The sequence below is a fragment of the Parus major genome, chromosome 3, assembly GCF_001522545.3.
Source record: "Parus major isolate Abel chromosome 3, Parus_major1.1, whole genome shotgun sequence".
Lineage (NCBI taxonomy): Eukaryota > Metazoa > Chordata > Aves > Passeriformes > Paridae > Parus > Parus major.
In genome coordinates this window covers 95,015,651-95,036,064 of record NC_031770.1, presented here as the reverse complement: position 1 = coordinate 95,036,064, position 20,414 = coordinate 95,015,651, and the positions used below count along the sequence as shown (strand labels likewise).

Here is a 20,414-nt window from a genome sequence, read left to right as displayed (position 1 = left end):
ACTGCACCGCGCCGCGGGGCCGGCGGGATGGATGCGCGCCGCGCTGCTTAAAGGATGCGGGCTCAGGCGGGGTAAGTCAGCAATCTGCTACGGATGCTGTTCTGCTGCAGTAATGTGGTCTCTAGGGGAACTAGGGCTTGATGCGTGCTACGCTGCCTAGGCTTCCTCCAGCCCGTCGCCTCTCTGCTGCTCTTAAATGGAGGTTACAGCTGATCCATCAGCCACAGAGCTGCACGCATGCCCACCTTCTCAGTCTTCAGTGGTGGAAACTTATTAATTTCTGCCTTCGACTTCAGGCCCGTTGGTTTCCTGTCTGAAAGCATTATTACTTTTGTCCATGTGGCAAAATAATTAGCATACAGATGAGAAGGGATCCTGCCTCTGAGCCTCAGTCGCAGGAGAAGATGTGCAGTGGAAAGTTGATTGGATGAATGGAGAACAAATGGTGGGCGTTCAAAAGCATTAGGAGAGTTTTGTTGTCGTGGAGCAGGTTTTTCAGTTTTCTGGGTGAATCTCGTAAGATGGAAGGCAGGGTGGCTGGTGCCGAGACGACTGCTTGACAGACTGTGGCCTACTTGGAGGTGCACGTTTGGACTGCATGCATAGATAATTCCATTGGACTACTTTGTTTTGCAATTCTGCGGCTTTCCCTTTCCTGTTCTCTCAAGGTAAATATGTCCTTTTATCACCGTTGTTGTTTGCAGGGCACTTTCCTGTTGTTGACAAAGTGATGGAAAGTTAACTCTTTGGGCAGTTAACAAAGGAATAGCTTGTACTTCTTCCACCACAGCTCCACAACACATACTCCTGTGTATAGAGCTGGAGGAGGCTGAGCAGCCTGGGGCCCGATCCTACTCTCCCTGAAGTCAGTGGGGAGTTTGACATTGCTTCCAGTGAGACCAGGATCGAGCTCTCAGTGATTGTTGTTTTAATAATGACTGCTGGAAATGTCAGATTTCTGCTTCCTATTTTCTAGAACAATGTGGGCAGATCTGTAAAATTAGCAACTACTGTTTCAATGAAAGCCCTGCTGTGATTAGTTTTGGTTGGTGTGATATACATTTTCTTGGTTGAAAAGAAAAAAAAAGAGCATTATTTAACACAAACTCACCGGTAATGCTAAAGCCCAAGTTGCAGATTGACAAAATGCTAGTGATTCTCTCAGCTCTATATATCTCCGCTACATACGTGTCCTTATAAAGGCTTCTTTTTTGAAAGAAGAAAACAAAAGAAAAAAATAAACAAGCTATCTGTGAATTAGATATTTTCTGTCAGGTAATAATACTGAGTCAGACTGGAATCCCACTTCTCGAACAGAGCATCCATTGATAGGCATTTCTTATATAATTCTGATGCTGTGTATAAAATATGAGGTACTTGAACATTTAGTTACGTTTGCTTTTTTTTTGTGTACTTGTTCATAAATATTTTTATTCAAGTCTAATGATTCCTAATCTCCTTAAAAATGGTGATTTTCATTTTAACTGACCTAATTTTGAAACTGCATTTAAGGTTAGGGTTAAGTAGAAATTATTATCTGGTAATTGTCTTTACATAGTTCTTGTGACTATTGTAGAGCATTTTAATAGATTATTTGCTTTAATTTGAGTGGTGTGGGGGTTTTGTTACCTTTGATTATATTGTTGGGGAGAACAACAGCTACAGTTCCAAATGATGTTTAGTTTTTACCTTTTTCTCCCTTTTTTTTTTTTTTTTTCCATTACATTTCCATGTGATTGTTTATTTTCAAAAATTGCCAAACAAATTAAAGTCTTTGTCGTATCACTCTGCAAACAAAAAAGCCCCCCAAATATTGGAACAAACTGTTAACCCTTGCTGGGCAGTTAGCAGGTACCTCATATGATTTATTAAGGTTGATCAAGTTTGGAATGATAAGGTTAAACTTGGTTGCTGTAGTGTCATCTGATGACTATATATTTATACTTGTTTGCAATATGACACATTTAAAAACAATATAGATGGCAACATAACACTTTGAACATTAGAAATACAGTGTGATGCAAGACTAAGTAAAAACCCAGGATTCTTCTAAGTAACTATATTTTTCTAAAAAACTACATTGAATTATCAAGTGAACAAAGAAAAGAGTAAATTATTACAATGAGTAAGTGTAGAATTAGATATATTTTAATCTCATCTTTATAGTATATTCTATTTTGTATGTATTTTGCAGCTTGAACTTTCTGGAGAGTGAGTGGTCTTCTTCCGCTCACCCCCCCCCCCCCTCCCCATTTTCACCAACAAGGGCAATAGTTAAATGCTATTTAAGCATTTGCAGTGGTTTCTTTGTTTTAGATTCAAATACCCAGTTATATACCCACATTTTCAAAAAGGACATCAGTTTTATTGTAGTAGTTCCCAGTTCATAGTATGACTTTGTTGTTTTAGTCTACAGTCTTGGATGTTACATATTATAAAATTGAGCAACTGTGTGTTTGGAGACAAAGACAATTAAGAAAGGAGCTACTTCAGTATAATCAGAGATATATGATTTCTCCAGATTTGTTAAAGACTGTTTTTGAGGGGTCCTGTTTTTCCTGTTCTTTTCTATTTTGTTTCATTTTTGTGTTGAGGAGATGAGTAAGATATGCAAAGGAATATTTTGATTATATACACATACATGCTACACATATGCGGCAGACTATTAGCAAGGCATAGAAACTTTGCTATATAAATGGCAAAAAAGGAACTGTTTTGAAAACTGTTCTGTGCTGGTCAGGCTTTTATATGGACTCTAAAAGAATGAAAATATAATTCCCATCCATTAGCATTTCCATGGGAAATGAGCGCGGGTAATTCTTTCTAAGTGCATTGCACAAGCACATTTATAAAACATAGTTGTCTGTGTTAGAATCATTTCTTGATCAACTTTGAGAACAGTCACTGTTTTTTTGAGAGAGTCAGTGGTGGAAAAGTACTTTGATATTAAATAGGTACACAGCACTGAATATCCTCATGGAAATACTGAGTTTAATATCACTTTGTGTGAGCTTGATAAATGTTTGCATCATGTTGATCAACTTTCAGTAAAGATGTGAAGTTCCTGATAGTATAGTGGTAGAAAACTTTATGGCTGTGGATTACTTACTGACCTTTTCTTTCTCGTAATAGGAGTGATGAGAAATGCTAATAAGATTATCAATGGTGCTTTAAACAGAAGTGCAGCCAGATTTCTATGGAGTAAGTGCAGACCAAATAGCATCATCTTCTCCACATATCCTAGATTAAAAAGTCACAAGGAGAACAAATCAAAGCTTTTGTAGCTTGTTGACAAAGATTATCTGTTTAGAATCCGTCACAGTATTTTGCTTTGATTAGAATCATTCTGCCTATTTTAGCCATAGAGGAAAAACCAGAAAAATGTAATGCAACTGAAATGAAAGGGAAGCATCTTGTGTGGGGAGGGGGAGTTGAATGTGGAGACAGACAAAAATCACAATAGGATTTTTGATCCCTTAAAAGGGATCATACTTCTAGTAATGAAAACAGTAAACATTATTATTAGATTGGATTTAAAATCTGATCTCGGATCAGATTTTCAGTGTGTATATACTAGTTGAGCATGTTTGCACTGAAACTGCAGATGTGAAACACAGTCGCCAAATAAGGAAGCTGGCCAGCTTGGTTGTGGAAATAACCAGGGCTGCAGGGTGCCCCAGAGAGAACCATCAAATCAGGTCAGTATAGAACTGTCTGGTAGGTTGTAAACAATAAGAAATCAATGTTGTGTCTGCCAGTAGACCCTTTGGTTTGCTGAAACTCCCACCTGTCTAATGCATCTGAGCAGTTAGTTTCAGAAAGCAGTTTCCTTCAGGATAAATTTTATGTTTCTTGAAGGTGTATCATAACCAAATTGATTATAGTTCTGCAACAGGCAAACACATAAACATTTGTAAGGACACAGATTCACACCAAACCAGCATTGGGGTCTGTTATTTTGTGATGTATTAACGTCTGCATTTCTCATACCTTTCGTCTTCATGGCATTTTTTATCTATCAGGAAGTTGATTTAAAAGGGCATGGTATAAAACAAATGCATGTTCACTTGGTATGGTTCAGTCTGAATCTGGCAAGTGTTGTCACTTGCTTGGTGCAGTAGTGAAGAGAATTAGAGCAAAGCAGCAATTTAAGAAAATTTTTATGAGATGTTTTTAAAAGGCTGCCGTTTTGTTCCTGCTTTGCATAATCCTGCTTCTGACCCCAAAGAAAAGAAACCAGTGAGCTTTGGAACAGGCTTGTAATACCATTTTATAGAATGACAGGCCAAACATATTTCTCACGCGGCTCCACTTAAAATCAAAAGAAAACATCTCCTCATTCCCTCAAGATTTTGTTATTGATAGGATTGTTTACAGGCAGAATGTAGTGGAGAGTATAGTTACCATTCAAAAAAGACTTTAGACTGCTCACCGAATGGCCAGTTTTTTCCAGGCTTTGTGGTGATGTCGTCTCCCTCCCATCCCATCCCATCCCATCCCCCCCCAATAGAAATAGTGGTACTATTGCAGATGTAATACTGCAATATCTGTATTTCATATCAACAGCTTACTTTATTTTTCCAAGGGAAATCCCCTTTTTTTTCTCCTGTCTCTAGCCAGTACTGGAGGATATTACCAAGGGAATAAAATTTTATGCCTAATTTTAGTGTTCCTCTGCCTAATGTAGTGTGAATAAGTACCATGTTACAGCATTTAACCTAGTCCATCTTTGTCACTTTCTGAGCAGTTCCTCAGTTCAAATAAAATAGTCAAAATGCAGAAAGAGAAGATCTCCAAAGATCTCCAAGGTTTGTTTTGAGGGTAAACTGTTGGGAGTAGATGTTCTGGCATTTCTTCAGTGCTGCAGCAGGGCATTCTCAAACATAAGGAATACTTTTGAAAGGGATTTCCCAGGCCTTTTGTGATACTGTAAATCAGTGGCTCATCCTTTTATTTCACATCTCCTACACCAGGATTGTTGAATCTGCTGTATTAGTTTTCAACACTAGTGATTTGTTTTAGTAACATTTTCAGAGATACTAGCAATTCCTCTGTTGTCTGAAGAGGAAAAGGCCATGTTACATATTAAACTATGTTTATAACAACTTTGCATGCATTGTGGCCATCATGTCCTATGCATAAATACTCATGATTTTTTTGGGGGGTATGTGCATATTTAAGAAGAAATAATACTGTTTGTCATAGAAAATGATAAGGTTGACTACAGGGCTTTTTATTTTCTTTTTATCTTTATAATACTCTTGGTATGTCTAACACAAATTGTTATGAATGCAGAATTATATTTCTGCAGTATCTTGGTTATGCTGCATAGTTTGAATTAAAAATCCAGAAAAACAGATGGGTTGGGCTGGGAGTTGACACTAAAAAGTAATACTTGTGTTTTTTCAGCATGTGCAAGCACAAAGTCCATTCCGGGTCTTTATAGGAAACACCCAGAATTTACACAGGTCAAGTTAAAATACCCTCACACATAGAAAAAGATGTCTGTTCCAGCAGTGGTAAGATGCCTGAACAGTTGATATGTTATGTATTTACTAAGAGAAACAGATTTACTGTTCTTCAAGAATTTCACAATCCGCTGATCCTTTGGCTGTAATCAACTTGCACCCAATCTCAAACTCCAGTTTCATCAAACTCCAGATCTCATCACTTCCAGTGATGAATACATGTTTTTCTCAACCTTTTAAAATACTCTGCATGTTTGGATCTACTTGAACTTAAGGGCTTTAATGAGTATGGAGTTACTGGACCTCCATATTCCAGGAAAATAGCATACTTCAATCCTCAGGGATAGTGGGCGCAGGCCAGACTGCAGCATTTTCGCAAGAACTGAGGTGGTTTTTGGACATTGCACGTGTAAGATGGAGAGGTTGTGATTGGAGGAATGAGTAACAATGTCACATCAGGGAAAAAGAATCAAGCAGTCAATTAAAAGGAAACTGCTGGTGGAAAAACTGAGGTTCTGTTAGCCAACATACAGAGTTTGGATGCTAAGACATGACCATTGGACATATGACCTCAAAAAAGAGAAAGAAAAGAACCTGAAATGTGGATATGGACAACAGTGCTTGTTAAGAAGGATTACACAGAGTCAGGAGATGTACATGAATGGAAGTCAGGAGTACTTGATGAACCCGAAGACCAGCTGGAAAAGCAAAAAAGCTCAGGTAAATTTATTTTTATATGCTATTTCTGCTAGTTTGTTTTGGTTTTTTTTCCCAGCCCTAAGAACTTGTTCTTTCTCTTCAGTTCTTTCATCACTCCCTTAGAGTACTGTCTGATTATATGGGGACAGGAAACAAAGAAAATGCCTTTCAAATAGCTAGTTTATTTTAGCATTCCTATATGCACTGTCAATTTTAAGTAAAAAAAACCCCAAAAAAACAGAAGATAAAATACACCACACACAGTATTCATAAATGTGTGCTAAATATAGATAAATATATGTGGGCATGTAGAATTTCTGTGACTAAATATCAGTTCTTTGCATGCAGGGGCAAAAACAATGGCAATGAAACTGACACCTTAGTATGCCAGTAAAACAGATGGGAAACAAGACTGTTAGAAGTAGTCTTGTAATTGTTTGCTAAAACCGTGTTTTCTGTGATTAAAATGTATACATGTAGTATAACCTTCATACATGCAGTCCCTTGCTTTTTGAGAGTAAACCAAATTCAAAACATTTTTTTTTTTTATTCAGGAAAGTAGAGCCATTTTGATGTTGGTTCAGAGAAGCTGCTTGCTGAATTAAACAGTAGCAGCTATCCATTTCCATTCATGGATTTTCAGGTTGATCTTTGCATGAACATCCCTTTTTATCTTCAGGACACTGTCAGCATTTTTCAGCAAGTATTCTTTAAATGTTGAGAGTGAGGAAGGCCTCTTTTACTTCTTTTACAGTGTGCTACTGCCTCACCTTTATCATCTCTGGAGAAGTGCTCATAGTGGAAAGGCTGGTAACGTGTCTGGGTGAACTCCACCTGCTCTGAAGAACTTTCTTAGGGGTCTTTGCCCTTTCTGAACAGATCACTGTCTGTTCAGTCACTGTCATGTTTCTGCAATTGGTATCTGTGGTAGTCCACACTCTGTATGCAAGGTTTTCAAAAAGTGCTAAATTTAAAGTAGCCATCATTGACAGACTTTCTAAACTGCCCACTATGAGGCTGATCCATTTCATATCTTATGAGAAAAAAATAAAATGTGGGAAAAGGATGGAGATTTTTATCTATGACCTGTCCAATCTAACAATGCCTTTTTTGTTTTGTTGTTGCTTATCAGTGACCTTGCCTGAGAAGAAGCAGATGATCTTTAGAAGAAAGAAAAGAAAAAGAAGGGTAGATATTTTCCATAGGTCTGTTTGGCCTTTGTGACACAACATTCTGGAGAAAAGCCACACTTCAATAGTTTACCTTGAAGACTGAGCATCCTTATTTAGCAAATGCAGGCACTGCAAAGCAGGATGGGATAAAACACTCAGTCATTTCACTGCAGCAGTCACTGTGTTTCATAGACAGCTCTGCAGAGCAGGTCTCATCCCATATACCTTCTTCTTTTACCTCCTACCTGCCCAAGAGCCAGCACAGATTGCCACAACGTTATTTCCAGCCAACTCCAGTGGAAAATGAGGCCATATGACAAGATTGCACGTATGTTAATGACTCATGGACCCTGCACTTCTTATTTGTCATTTCATATATTCTTTGATATTGTTAATAAATTTTTATTTTGCAAGGTTGTGATGGATATGTTCTGTTTGAAAAACTGATATGGAGCATCCTTTTCCTATGTCCGTGCTTCTTGCCAAATTCAGTAAAATGTGGTTAACTTGAAATTCAGTTTTTTTTAGCAGTCATAAGTGCAGCTTACTCAAAGAGCAGAACAATCAGATTCAAAGCAGTACTGCCAATAACACGTATCAGAGTATGCTTCTGAGGTTTCCAGGAATTGTATTCAGATTGACTCCTATAATTGGTCTTCTGTATTCAGAATCACAAGCATTTCTAGTCTTAGTGAAAGGATCTTCGTTTCTGGTTTTGGAGGTGATTTTAATTTACCAAATATACATCAGAAGCCACTGAGCAATACATGTATCTTTGTTTCCAGATGCTGAATGAATCACTTCAGGAACTAGGAAAGAAATGATAGAGCAGCCTTTTGAGAATTACAGTTAATGAAGTAGCGATCTTTATAAATACTGTGGTCTAGAAAACTCTTTTTACATGGCAGTATTGCAAAAGGATTCCTAAAAATGTGAGCTCTGCATAGATTTCATAATTTAATAGAAGTTAGTGAGCCACTTTTTGTAATTACTCAGAAGTCTTACTTGTGTTTATGTACTTGGAAGTTAAGAGAAGTGTGAGTGGGATACCTTGCTATCTAATTTGCTTGCTTTTGTATACTTTACAAGAGTTGCAATTACACATTTATAATATATATATATATATATATATATAAAAATCTACACATTGTTGTAATATATAAGATTTGTCAACATCAAGTTGCTAACAACTGCTAAACAGTCAGGGTTTGCAGGTTCCTAGAACTACCATGCCACTAATTTCTTAGTGTATAAATGCTTTGTGGCAAATGTGATTTTGTGGCATTTGCATTGAAAGATTGATACAAACTGGGAAAATAATTTAGAACTGGAATTGCAAAATGGATACTATGGATACATAGTCCTGTATCTAAAAGCTTTGTTTCTGCTAATGATGATGCTAGATTTACACCATGGTTATACCAAGGGCTAAATATCCTGAATCTTGGTGTATTTGAATCGGTTGTGGAATACTCCTCCTTCATAGCATGTTTTCTTTTATACCTCCATTTTCTACTTTTCCTCAATTTTATACAATTCTTTAAAATCTGATAAAATTGAAACTCTGAACATGCAGGGAGAACAGATACTAAAATACAAAAAGACATAAGACCTCCATTAATTTATTTCATATGTTTGTAGTGGTACTATAGACTTGAGTATGAAAACATGGAAGCATTAATATGGGGTCAGTGGAGGAGGAGCCAGGGGCTCTCAAAAAAAAAACCCACAAAGAAAACAGGAATTGGGGGATGCTGAGTTAAAACTTAAAATTCCTTAAGCAGAGTTCTGCAGTCCCACAATGCTAAGCATTTCCTTCCAGATTGTCTGCAAATTGCATAAACTATCCTGAATTCCAAAATTCTCCTACCTAATGGTATTTTTCATTTGTTTGGAGCTTCATGTACTCCCTGTATGGAGTTCAGGGAACATCAGGATGACACTCTTAGGCTTTTGATTTACTCTTACATAGTCCTGCAAGGAGTAGGACTTTGGACTCCATCCTTATGAGTTCCTTCCAAATTGAGATAATCTGTGGCTTTAGAATTCAGATAACTTGGGTTCTAGACAGCCTGTATTCCCAAGAGCTGTTGAGTAGCCCAGCTGCTTACTGGGAAATACTTCTGTGAACTGGAGTTTAAAAGTATTTGCTGTAGGAGAAATGGGACTTTTTCTTCTCATCTGTAGTATTTTGATGTAAGTATGCAAGTAAGTTGGGAAATCCCACCTGTTGCTAATTTTTACTAGCCAGTGGATGAATAGGAAACAAAAATTTAGGGCTAGAAACTGAGAAAGCAGAATCAGTAGCTTTCCTGACTTTTTTTTTTTTTGTTAATACATACTCTGAAATTTTATATATGAGAATTACAGACTTCAGATCATAGTTTAATGTTTTTGAAGAAGAAATTTGACCTCACTGTTAATTGTAGCCCTTAAATGTCTAAAAAATGTCTCAGTGTTCAATCATACACTTAAATGTTATTTTTCTGCTGAAACGTCAGAATATTAGAACCATGGTAACAGCAAATATAATTTGCCAGACATCTTCGTGGCTACATTTACAGAACCAGTGGCCTAATCCTGTTCCAATAAAGTAATTGAGAATTTCTTGAAGGAAGAAAAGCATTCTGTGTTATTTTCTAGGTTTTTCAGCAGTTAACTTACTTTTCCAGTATGGCTTTCAAAGCAATTCCATTTAAGATAGAATGATTAACCCATGCTTTATAAATTGAATTTTGATTGCTTTATTGTTTTGCCCAAAGTTCTGAAAACTAGGTTTGATTTTGGCATTCATTGCTCTTAAGTTGTCCCTTCATCAACCAGTACCTTGGTTGTGATAAGCTTAAAAACAACATTCCCCAAGAGGTAGCACACCCATGACATAAGCCAAGAAGTATTTTTCTGTCCTCTCTTGAGGCATGTTGCTGGCCCTGTTTACAGGTAACCTGAAACACTAATGATCAAAACAGTATCAAATTGAAAGGCATAGGGTATCAGTATTAATCAGCCTTTCTTGTTACTAAGAAATGTGTAATTGATACATTCATAATAATTTGTGATAAGATCCTGACTATAAAACGGTCTTCTAAATACAAGCAGCCTCTTCTCCTTCATTTTCTTTGAGACTGTTTGCCTTGAACTATGCACAGAAATTTTTCTCACAGAATTAACAAGAAACTGAATGCAAATGAAAAACATAAAATTTGCTGTAAGTACATCAGCTTTTATATTCATCATACAAGACAGTAGATAAGTTGGAATGCATTCCTGCAAATCTTGTAAACCTGCTATGTTATATATTAATAACACTGGAAATATTGGGAGGAATCTCATGGTTTAGAAAACAAAATGTTTGTTTATTGACAACACAGCGGAATAAAATCCTCATTTTTGTGTGACATCCTGGCCTGTGTGTTCATATTTCATAGGGTCTATCAGTCCACTGCTCATAACTTAAATGTTTACAGGGTTTGGGCCTAAGCATGTAAAGCTTTGAGACAAAATAAACTGCATATTCACTAAAACCAGCAAACGTTTTGAGTTCTTGTTTTGAAAAATTGTAAGTAGGGCAATAATGAAAAAAAACCCACAATATTTCTCCTTTCAAGTGTAATGGTTTGATTTTCTATAAGAAATAAGTATTTTAGTACTTCCTTAATTTATGTTGCAAAATAAACCGTGATTAAGTTCAAAATTCTTTTCTTTAAATCAGAAAATCTGGTTTGACTCATGTGACTTTTTACTACTGTTTGGTTTGCCAAGGATCTGATTTTAAATTAGTGGGAATTAATATGTTAGCCTTATATGACAAAAAAATTCTGGAGCTGAAATTTGAAAGATTTATGGGGTACTGTCTCATACAAATTTGTTTAACCTAGTGGTACTGGGATCAGTGTATTCCTAAATTTTGTGTAAGGGGCTTGTTTTTCCAAGCACTCAGCAGGTACTGGTTGAAAATCTCATGTCTCTGGTTAGAAGACACAAGAAGAAAGGGATTCTTTGAACATTAGACATCTACATTTAGGTCTGTGTGGTTAAAAAATTGTTTTCAGCAAAAGAGCTGTAGTCACTTGAGGATCATTTACGATTGTAGAGATTCCTACTTTGTCACTGTATGGCAGAGATACAGAAAATAGATTTGGATACACCTCATTGCTTGTGTAACATTGTGCAACTTCTTCTATCTTGTGATATGCTTATCTGAATTATAGTTAGCTTTGCATATAAATTAGCTGTAAACTGCTTTGCAGTACACCATTATCGTGATCCTTTTTCCTTTTTGCGCTTTTTTAGATCTTAAGAGAATTGTGGAATGGCTTGGGTTGGAAGGGGCCTTAAAGACCATCTAGCTCCAGCTCCTCTGCCGTGGGCAGGGAGACTTTAGACCAGGTTGCTAAAAACCCCATCCAGCCTGGCCTTGAATGCTTCCAGGGATTTGGAATCTACAGCTTCTCTGCACAACCTGTTCTGGTGCCTCACCACCCTCACAGTGAAGAATTTCTTCATTATATCTAATCTAAACCTACTCTCTTTCAGTCTGAAGCTGTTCCCCTTTTTCCTGTCCCTTGTAAAAAGAGCCTCTCCAGCTCTCTTGTAGGCTCTCTTCAGGTACCAGTGGGGGCTTTAAGGCAGAAAACCCCCAATTCTCTCAGCCTACCTTCATAGGAGAAGTTCTCCAGCCCTCCAGTTGTCTTCATGGCCCTTATCTGGACTTGTTCCAATCACTCCATGTCCTTCTTATGTTGGGGACCCCATAGCTGAAAGTAGTGCTCCGGGTGGGTGTCTTCTGGGAATGATATAGAGGGGCAGAATCCTCTCCCTTGATCTGCTTGTCATGCTGCTTTTGATGCAGCCCAGGATGTGGTTGGCTTTTAGGCTGGAAGTGCTAAATGCTGGCTCCTGTCCAGCTTTTCACCCACCAGCAACTCCAAGTTTTTCACCTCAGAGCTGCTCTCAATTCCTTCTCTTCCCAGTCAGTATTTGTGCTTGGGATTGCCCCAACCCAGGTGCAGGACCTTGCACTCGGTCTTGTTGAATTTCATGGGTCTGCCTCAAGCCTGTCCAAGTCCCTTTGGGTGACATTTTTTCTCTCCAGCATGTTGACCATGCCACAGAGTTTGGTGGTGTTGGCAAACTTGCTGAGGGTGCACTCAGTCCCACTGCATGTGTCACCAACAAAGATGTTTGTCGATGCCAGTACCAACTCCTGAGGAACATTACTTGTCACTGGTTTCCACTTGGTTATTAAGCTGTTGTTGACTGCAACTTCTTAAGTGTGACCATTCAGCCAATTCCTTATCACTGAGTGGTCCATCCATCAAGTCCATGTCTTTCCAGTTCAGAGACAAGGATGTTGTGCAGGGCACTGTCACAGGACTTGCACAAGTCCAGGTAGATGACATCAGTCCTTCTTCCTTCATCCACCTACACTGTAACCCCATCATAGAATGCCACCAAACTTGTCAGGCATGATTTGCGTTCAGTAAAGCAGTGTTGGCTGTCTCCAGTCACCTCCTTATTTTCCATGTACCTTGGCATAGTTTCCAGGAAGATGTTAGTATTAGTGATTGCATCTCTTTTAATAAAAAAGATACTTTGCAAATTGACAGTATGGCTTGAGAGCAGATCTGCAAGTGTTAACACTAGCATTTCTAAGCCTGGCTACTCACTGATTTTAGCAAAGTTTTCTTAAAACCCATTTCTTTGGGCCAACATGGAAAAGAATATGAGGACAGAAAATAAGAACAGGATCTCCTTGATGGTGTTAGAGTATGGTGACATGACAGGCGCTACTGCGTGAAGGGATTTCAGTTTAATGGTACCACCTGAGAATTAATCTGAAAAGTAGCAAACAGGACTAAAGGTGTTAGATGAGTCTTTACTAGCCTTTGCCTGGTAAGCTGAGTGGAGGGGTGTGGTTGCTTTCTCATTCCATTTGGTGAGTTTTCTTTCTGTCATCTCTTTATTTGTCAATAAGCCACTAAAAGTATGTCTCCATCAAAGCGGTTGATATAGGTGCGAGGTGTGCAAATATACCTGAGCTAGTATTTGTCACTGACTTTGGACTGGAATAGCTGTAGAATGCGCAAGGTGGTTGAGATGATCTACAGTTGATTTTGTTTTGTTTTTCTTTTTTGCAAAAAACCTGGTAAGAGTCAGTAAGGTGAAATTTTATGAGGCTGACTTATCAAGATAAGCAACCCAGTTGGTTAAATAGCATAATTTATGTTTCCCTCTTGTGTGTTTTGCAAATAGGCTTTTTTGAGAGCAGATTGATTATTAAGTGATTGAGATAGCATGTTATGATCAAGTAACATGAAACATTTGTACCTGATATGTCTTAATGAAATGTTAAAGCTGTATATGCTGATCTAAGAATTAAAGAAGTGTAGAGGTAACTGTGCTTTATTTGATGACAAAAATAAAATTATATTTGTGCTAGTCCTTGCAATTAATGCTTATCCAAGGGCTTATTTTGCTCTAGGGACAATATTGTGTATAAATTATAGGTTTGTATAAAAATTGTATTGGAAAGGATATCTGAAGGTCCAGTACAATCTTTTTCTCAAAAGCGCTGAAATCAGGATATAGCCATAATAATATCCAAAGTTCAGTCTACACAATGGCATGCAAATATTGTGGAGGCATGTCAGAGACTGTGAGGAAAAGGTGTATTTAAAGACAGGTTGTCTTACTCTATTTAAATCAGTGATGGAGTATGCTGCTGTGTGTGTATATATATATATATATATATATATGTATAATTTTTTATTATTTTTTAATGAGTTCACCTGATATTGCCATGTACAGGTAATTTTATTGCTGGCAACTCCACATGTCAGTGGGAATAGAAACATCCCTAGAGCCAAGAGCTGACTCTTCTGTTGGATCAGGTGGTGAAAGGGAATCCACAACATCTGTGCAGGTCAGAAGGGTGGGAGGAAAATGCAAGCTGAAGGCCATTGTATTTGGAAAATAGCTTTAAAAAATCCTATACTTTATCTGTTCTGAAAAACCAATTGGGAAAGGACATTCTGTTTTAATCATAGAAACATACTTCTATTGCAATTTAGAAAAGATGCAGTAGGAATCAGTTCAACACCAGTGGGGAGATACCATGGTTGGCCAAATAGGTGCTCCCATTTTAAGTTCACATAGATTAAAATCAAAAGTTTGAAAAAACTATGTAATGTCAAGAGAAGTTGGACTAAACAGGTAGTCATGCACTTCATTAAACACAGCTTAGAAGCAAGATGGAAGTGGGGCATTTCAGATTGTTTGGTTGCTTAATAAATCTCTGTTTTAAATTAAGGAATACATTGGCTTTAACATGAATACTGATACTGTGAAATAACAAAAGCTAGTAATTTTTGTGTTTCCACAACTGAGCATCATCCTGCTATGTTTCCTGACGGTTTTTATGCTAGTCAGTGTTGACCCTAAGCATTCTTGGATTTGTGGGTCAGAGATGACACTGAGACGCCTTGATACAAAAATGGAAAAAAAAAAAGACTCCATTTATTTTTCTGTGCATAGGGCACAGGTGGGTTCATTTTGTTCTAGAAAGGCAGCCTTGGGCCACCTTGGACACAGGACATAAAGGATAAAACTTTTCTCTTTGCAGTACTAGTAACTAGTACTAGTATAAATATAGTATGTCCAGTGATTTCACTGGCTATTTTGAAACCACTGGCTATCCAGCCACTGCTGCAAGAATAACTTGAATAACCTGGAAAGGACTGCAAGCCTAGCAGAATGTCAGGTGTGAGCACAGACTGGAACTAAAAATTTTAATTAAATACAAACCCCCTATAATTTACAGTTTAAATTAAAAATCAAAATTTGGGAGGTCCTTTTAAAGACAGACCTTCTTTCACTAGAAGCTATACTTTTTAAGTAGGCCTTCAGGCACATTTCTACAATCAAAATACTCTGTGGTTTCACATTATTTAGCAGTTTATGGAATCATCACTCACCTTTAAGGTTTAGATATTTTTTCACAGGTGGCACATGTTATGGCTTCTGTTTTGCAGAAAATAAGATTGTTCTCAACAATGTCAAGTGGAGATAAAGATGGAGTCATAGGGGATAGTGAGATGTACAGTCACTTGAATCTGTATTTTAAGGCTTTATGACTGACAAAACAGATGTGCTTTTTCTGCAGGGATTGTCTTTTTCTTCTGTGTCTTTACAGCACTTAGCACAAGGTGTTCAGTTGCACAATTTGGACTGCTAGCAAGAATAACATATGCGTGTTAGAAATCCTGTAGAGACAAGACTGCTGTTTCACTGTGAGTCTAGGTCAGCTGTGGGTGAAGAACATGGTGTCGACTTGGCTAACTTGAGGGAAATGCAAACTCTTATGTCTCTCACCATGGATTTGAGAGTGAAACAATTATGGGGCAGTGTTTTAAAGGAAACAACATACTTACTCTTTGTGTTGTCCATATCAGTAACTACATAGCCAAAACTGCTGGAGATAGGTTTCTATATAGTTACAGATATTGTATAGTTGTCTCATATACTGATGCCATCCTGCTTTCTGTCATCATTGTGCTTTACAACAGTGTGTTCAAGAGAAGGTCCAGCCTTACCAGCTGTTGGTAAGGTAAAACACAGTATTATAGTTCTAGGTGAGGCACAATTCCCATTTACCTCAAATGCAGGTATGTAAGTGGTGATCCTGTGCAGGGGATTGGTGAAGATAAGCTATTCTGGGGCATCTTTTTGACATACTTTTTGACAGTGTTCTGTGTACTGAAGACTTGGTGTACTTTCATCATTCCAGACAATTTCAGCCATAATCATCTCTGATTTTGGTAATGTATGGTTGTGGATCTTGGTAGCAAGCTGAAAATTCAACAGAAGTGTTAGTTAACAATAAAATTCCAGAATATAGGGTTTTTCTGAAAATATTTTTGAAATTAAAGTGTAGAAATATGTCAGTCTCTGTAGTTGCAAGCTATTACTTGCTGCAGGTTGTTATTCATTCTTGTAATGAATGACATTGTTTCTTATACCCTAGGAAAGACTATGTGTTTACTCAGTTTTGTAGATAGGTGGCAGGAAAAAAAGGGTTTTATTTATAAAGCAGAACAAAACCCTTCTAGTAATGAGGTAATACAATCTCATATATTTGATCTTGTTTTGGGACAGAGAAGTGAGCTAGGTGACCTTTTTCCTGTGGCTCTGTTTCCTGTGACTACATAGCTGCAAAAGAAAATGTGAGAAATAAAAAATAAAGCAAAAGCAATGCAAAGAAGGGAAACTAAAGGATTTGGGCTGTTGAATGAGGCTGATCCTGCCTTTCTGTGAATATGGAGCAGGTGGAGACTAGCTAGCTGCTGCAGATACTGCTAATGATCTAGTCACAGCCCTGTGGAACTTTGTGGCAAGGAATTTATCAAGCAAGCACTTGAAAACTAAGGAAATTTTGTGGGACAAGACTGCAAGTCACAATCTAATAAAAATATATGCAAAATTTTACACATCTGGCAGAATTAGGTGCATCACAGTATCCATGATAGTCTAGAATTATCATAATAGATAATTTTAGAGAGAAGGATAACCATCTTCCACTATTCAGTTACTCTAGCTAATATATTTGATAAGTAGATAAATCCTTAAAAAACGAAGCTCATCTTTGATTCAGCATTGAAACAGTCTCTTTCATGAGGAAGCAGCTGTGGTCTGAAAGCATGAGAACTGTAAGCATGGTGCACTGGTCCCCCCAAGTCAATTTCCCCATGGTATTTGAGTTACTTGCAGTCACTGGGATCACTGGGATCTATTGGTGGTTTAATATTTGTATTTTGGTAGTGCTTAGGGTATCAGCCAATTTTGAACTTATGGGGAGGTTCCTCAAATATGGTAAGTAAAATCCTCTTTCCTAGTTTGCACTCAAGGGATGTAGGCTGAAACTGTGAGTCTTTAGGGATTCATCTTTAAGCAGGCCAGTTCTTTTAATTGCAGTGACAGATGATAATTTTTTTTTTATATCCAACATTTTCAATGGGTATTTAGAGATTCAGAATTGAAAGGTTTCTCAGCACCTGTACATGCGTGCATGAGTGGCATAGCTTATTTCCTGCTTTGATTATTTATATGTATGTATGTATGTATGTATGTATGTATCTATCTATCTATCTATCTATCTATCTGTATAGGCCTGTTTTGGTTACTAGTTGGGCCTCTGTCATACATGTCCAAAGAGACTGGCAAACTCTACATGTTATAGTCAGTATTTAAAGACTGATCCTTTATTCTTTAGACCAGTAGAGAAGCCAATAGTTTGAGGTGATGAGGAGAAACAGAAGATAGGATGGTAGCTGATCCTTTTGAATAGGTAAAAGAAAGAAGGATTTCTGCAACAGGCAGAAAGAGTTCAGACCAAGCGAAGTAATTGTTACCTGAGATAATGGATCCTGTGACCAAGCTCTGATAGCAGATCAATGTACCTGTTTACATTGGTGACTTAGGATAGCAGACTGATTGTGAACTTTCTTGCACAGGGTTCTTAAGTTCACTATAAGCAATTCAGTACAAAAATTGGGCTGAAACAGACAATCAAATTGCTCTCATCTGCATATGTAAATGCAGCATAAGTTTTTGCCCCAGTTGTGCAGTGTTTTGCATTTTGAGGGTTGCAGGAGGCTGATTGTGATTTTAAGACTGCAGCTGTTGCTGCAGTACAGGAAAAGGAGATCCATGCATTTTTGTCACAGAGTAACAGGTATTTGCATGTTCCTATATAACTATTTCAGACAATTTCATTAGAAATAGAGAAATCTATGTATTTTACTGGTTGGTACAAATGCTCTCCAGTAACTGGTTCCCACTCAGACCTGCAAAGCTGTGTCATCCAGAGAGCTCACCTCTGCTTCTTGTGCTCTTCAGCTGCTTCTGGTTTGAGAAATGTGGCAGGCATGACCTGGCCAGATACTTTAGGTATCTAGACTCTGAAAGTCACAGGCAGTTTTGCTATTGACTTTAATTCTACCAGGATTTCATCACCAGAGTCCAGCATCTTTCCAACATTTTACATATCAACTGATGATAATTACTTTGAAAAGAACATGCTCACCAGTTCACATTAAGAACACTAGATAAGTTCAGCATCTGCATCATTGGTATCAGATCCAAAGAGTGTTGAACACTGTGGGAGGACTCCCATTGTCATCTATAAATTTTGGTGAGTAAAATATAGAGGGCTTCCAAAATTTGTAGCAGCTAGAATGATGTTTATTTAATGGACCTAGAATGTTTACAGAACTAAATTAATTTTTCAACTCTTTAATTAGTGCTCTGAGATACAGAGGAAAATATTTAACATATAAGACAAATGTGCAGACTTCATTAGATATTTTTCCTTGCATATACTGTATTTCTTTTGCATATTTTCTTTCATATTCTTCCTTGCCAATATTCTCCTCTTCCTTTCTTTTTCTGATAGTATTAAATTTTTCCATTTTACAGGGTGGCCTAAAGATGCCTGTAATTCCATTTCTGTGCCTCATCCTGTGGCCTGTGACTATTGGGAAGACTTCCAAGACCTATAGATCAGATCTTTCTCACAGATCTGTTGAAAATACATTATTATTTTCCATGTATCTATTTTCTTTTCTTTGAACTACCATTTGCAAAAATCAGTTGTGTTTCTGTTGTGCAATGATGCTTGTTGAAAAACAGAGAAGATCTGAAAAAAAGACTACATGAAGCTAGTAAAGAATAGGTCTTTTTGCCCTGTAGAATGCAATAGCTGTTACTGGATAAAGATTGCAGGGCAAAATCTGGCCCTTCAAACTTGTGTGACTGACTTCCCATCAGCACTTTGTGCAGTGTGGGAGACAAACCAATCATAAGAATTAGCACTGTGTTGTCCTGAGACCTCCTGGGGTTGGAGAATATTCCAGAGCAGCAGTCAGGTTGTACTGCAGCTGGGAGTGATGATCACTCTGTCCCAGCCCACACAAGGAGCATTATGGTATCTGCTTCTGATGAAACCATTTGCCTTCTCCCCTGCTATGAGCAGAGGTGTTGCTGTGACAGGTGCCTGAGGTCAAGGGACAGGGAAAATGTGAGAGAAGGAGCTCCAGAAGAGAAACTGGCTTTAAACAGTGAATCACTTCCATTAAACAAAAAAACCAAACCAAAACAAAAAAACAATACCCCCAGAAATACCAGCAAGCCTAATGCTTTAGTACAACAATAAGGATACCTGTAATTGGAACAAATGTCTTCACTTTTGTAATTAATTAATTAATAATTATTTGCAGTGAACATTTTGTAGGTCACAAGTTGTTTAAAGGCAAATGCTCCCATTACGTGAAACAGGTATAGCTAAGTCATATATCCTATGACTTTGCTGTATTGATTTTCACCATTAGTCAGTATTTTGGGAGGAAATGCACGTTAATAGATGTGTCTTGGAAATGATTAGTGTTGGCTAGAACTAAGTATAGTGCAGGTGGGAGTGTGCAATCTCTCAACCAGTACTGCTCATGTACTGGAGTGATGGCAAGGCAGTTCCCCTAAAATGCCACTGCTGAATAGCAGCTATAATTTTGCTGGAAGCTGAGTAGGGCTTCTGTGAGAGAGATAAAGCCAGGACTATAAGTAATCTCTTCACATTCAGCTATGCCTTTTATCCTAAACTGGGCAGGGACCAAATGCTTAGAGGTGAAGTACCAATCTGTTAAAACACTGCACCATGTAGATTTCAGAACATGCTCTTGCACCTCAGTATAAAGTCTGCTGTCCTCAGACATGCTAAACTAAAGATTGATTTTAAAAAAAGTGCTAAGAGGGAGGTGACAGTCAGCTCTGGTAGCAAGGGGCAGCTCTGAATGCTAAGCAATTTTTTAGCTGGAAGCAGTGCTGGTGATAGGGCTACACTGCGAAGTCCATACTCCAAAGCTTCACATAGATCTTTATTCTCAGAGAAATTTTCCCGTGAGTGTCAGGTAGAGTGGAAAGAACATTGTCCACAACAGCCTTCTTTGCATCAAGCTTTCCAGTATGTACCTGGGGATTCCAGTTCTTGTGTGTTTTGCACCAAAGGCCCAGTAAAGGCTAT

General features: G+C 37.8%; 1 protein-coding gene across 15 annotated transcripts in view; it reads left to right on the top strand.

The window, feature by feature from the left end:
* MYT1L (myelin transcription factor 1 like) overlaps positions 1 to 20,414 on the top strand; it is a 307,933-nt gene that overhangs the window by 6,636 nt on the left and 280,883 nt on the right. For 5 of the 15 annotated variants that reach the window (XM_019006099.2, XM_015621708.2, XM_015621706.2 and 2 more), the window contains exon 1: positions 103 to 668. The exons of 1 other annotated variant lie outside the window; for it this stretch is intronic. The gene's annotated coding sequence lies outside the window, so the exon portion shown is untranslated. Of the gene's footprint in view, positions 1 to 101; positions 669 to 20,414 lie in introns of those variants that run through there. 9 more of the 15 variants (XM_015621703.2, XM_015621700.2, XM_015621702.2 and 6 more) reach the window with 3 other exon arrangements.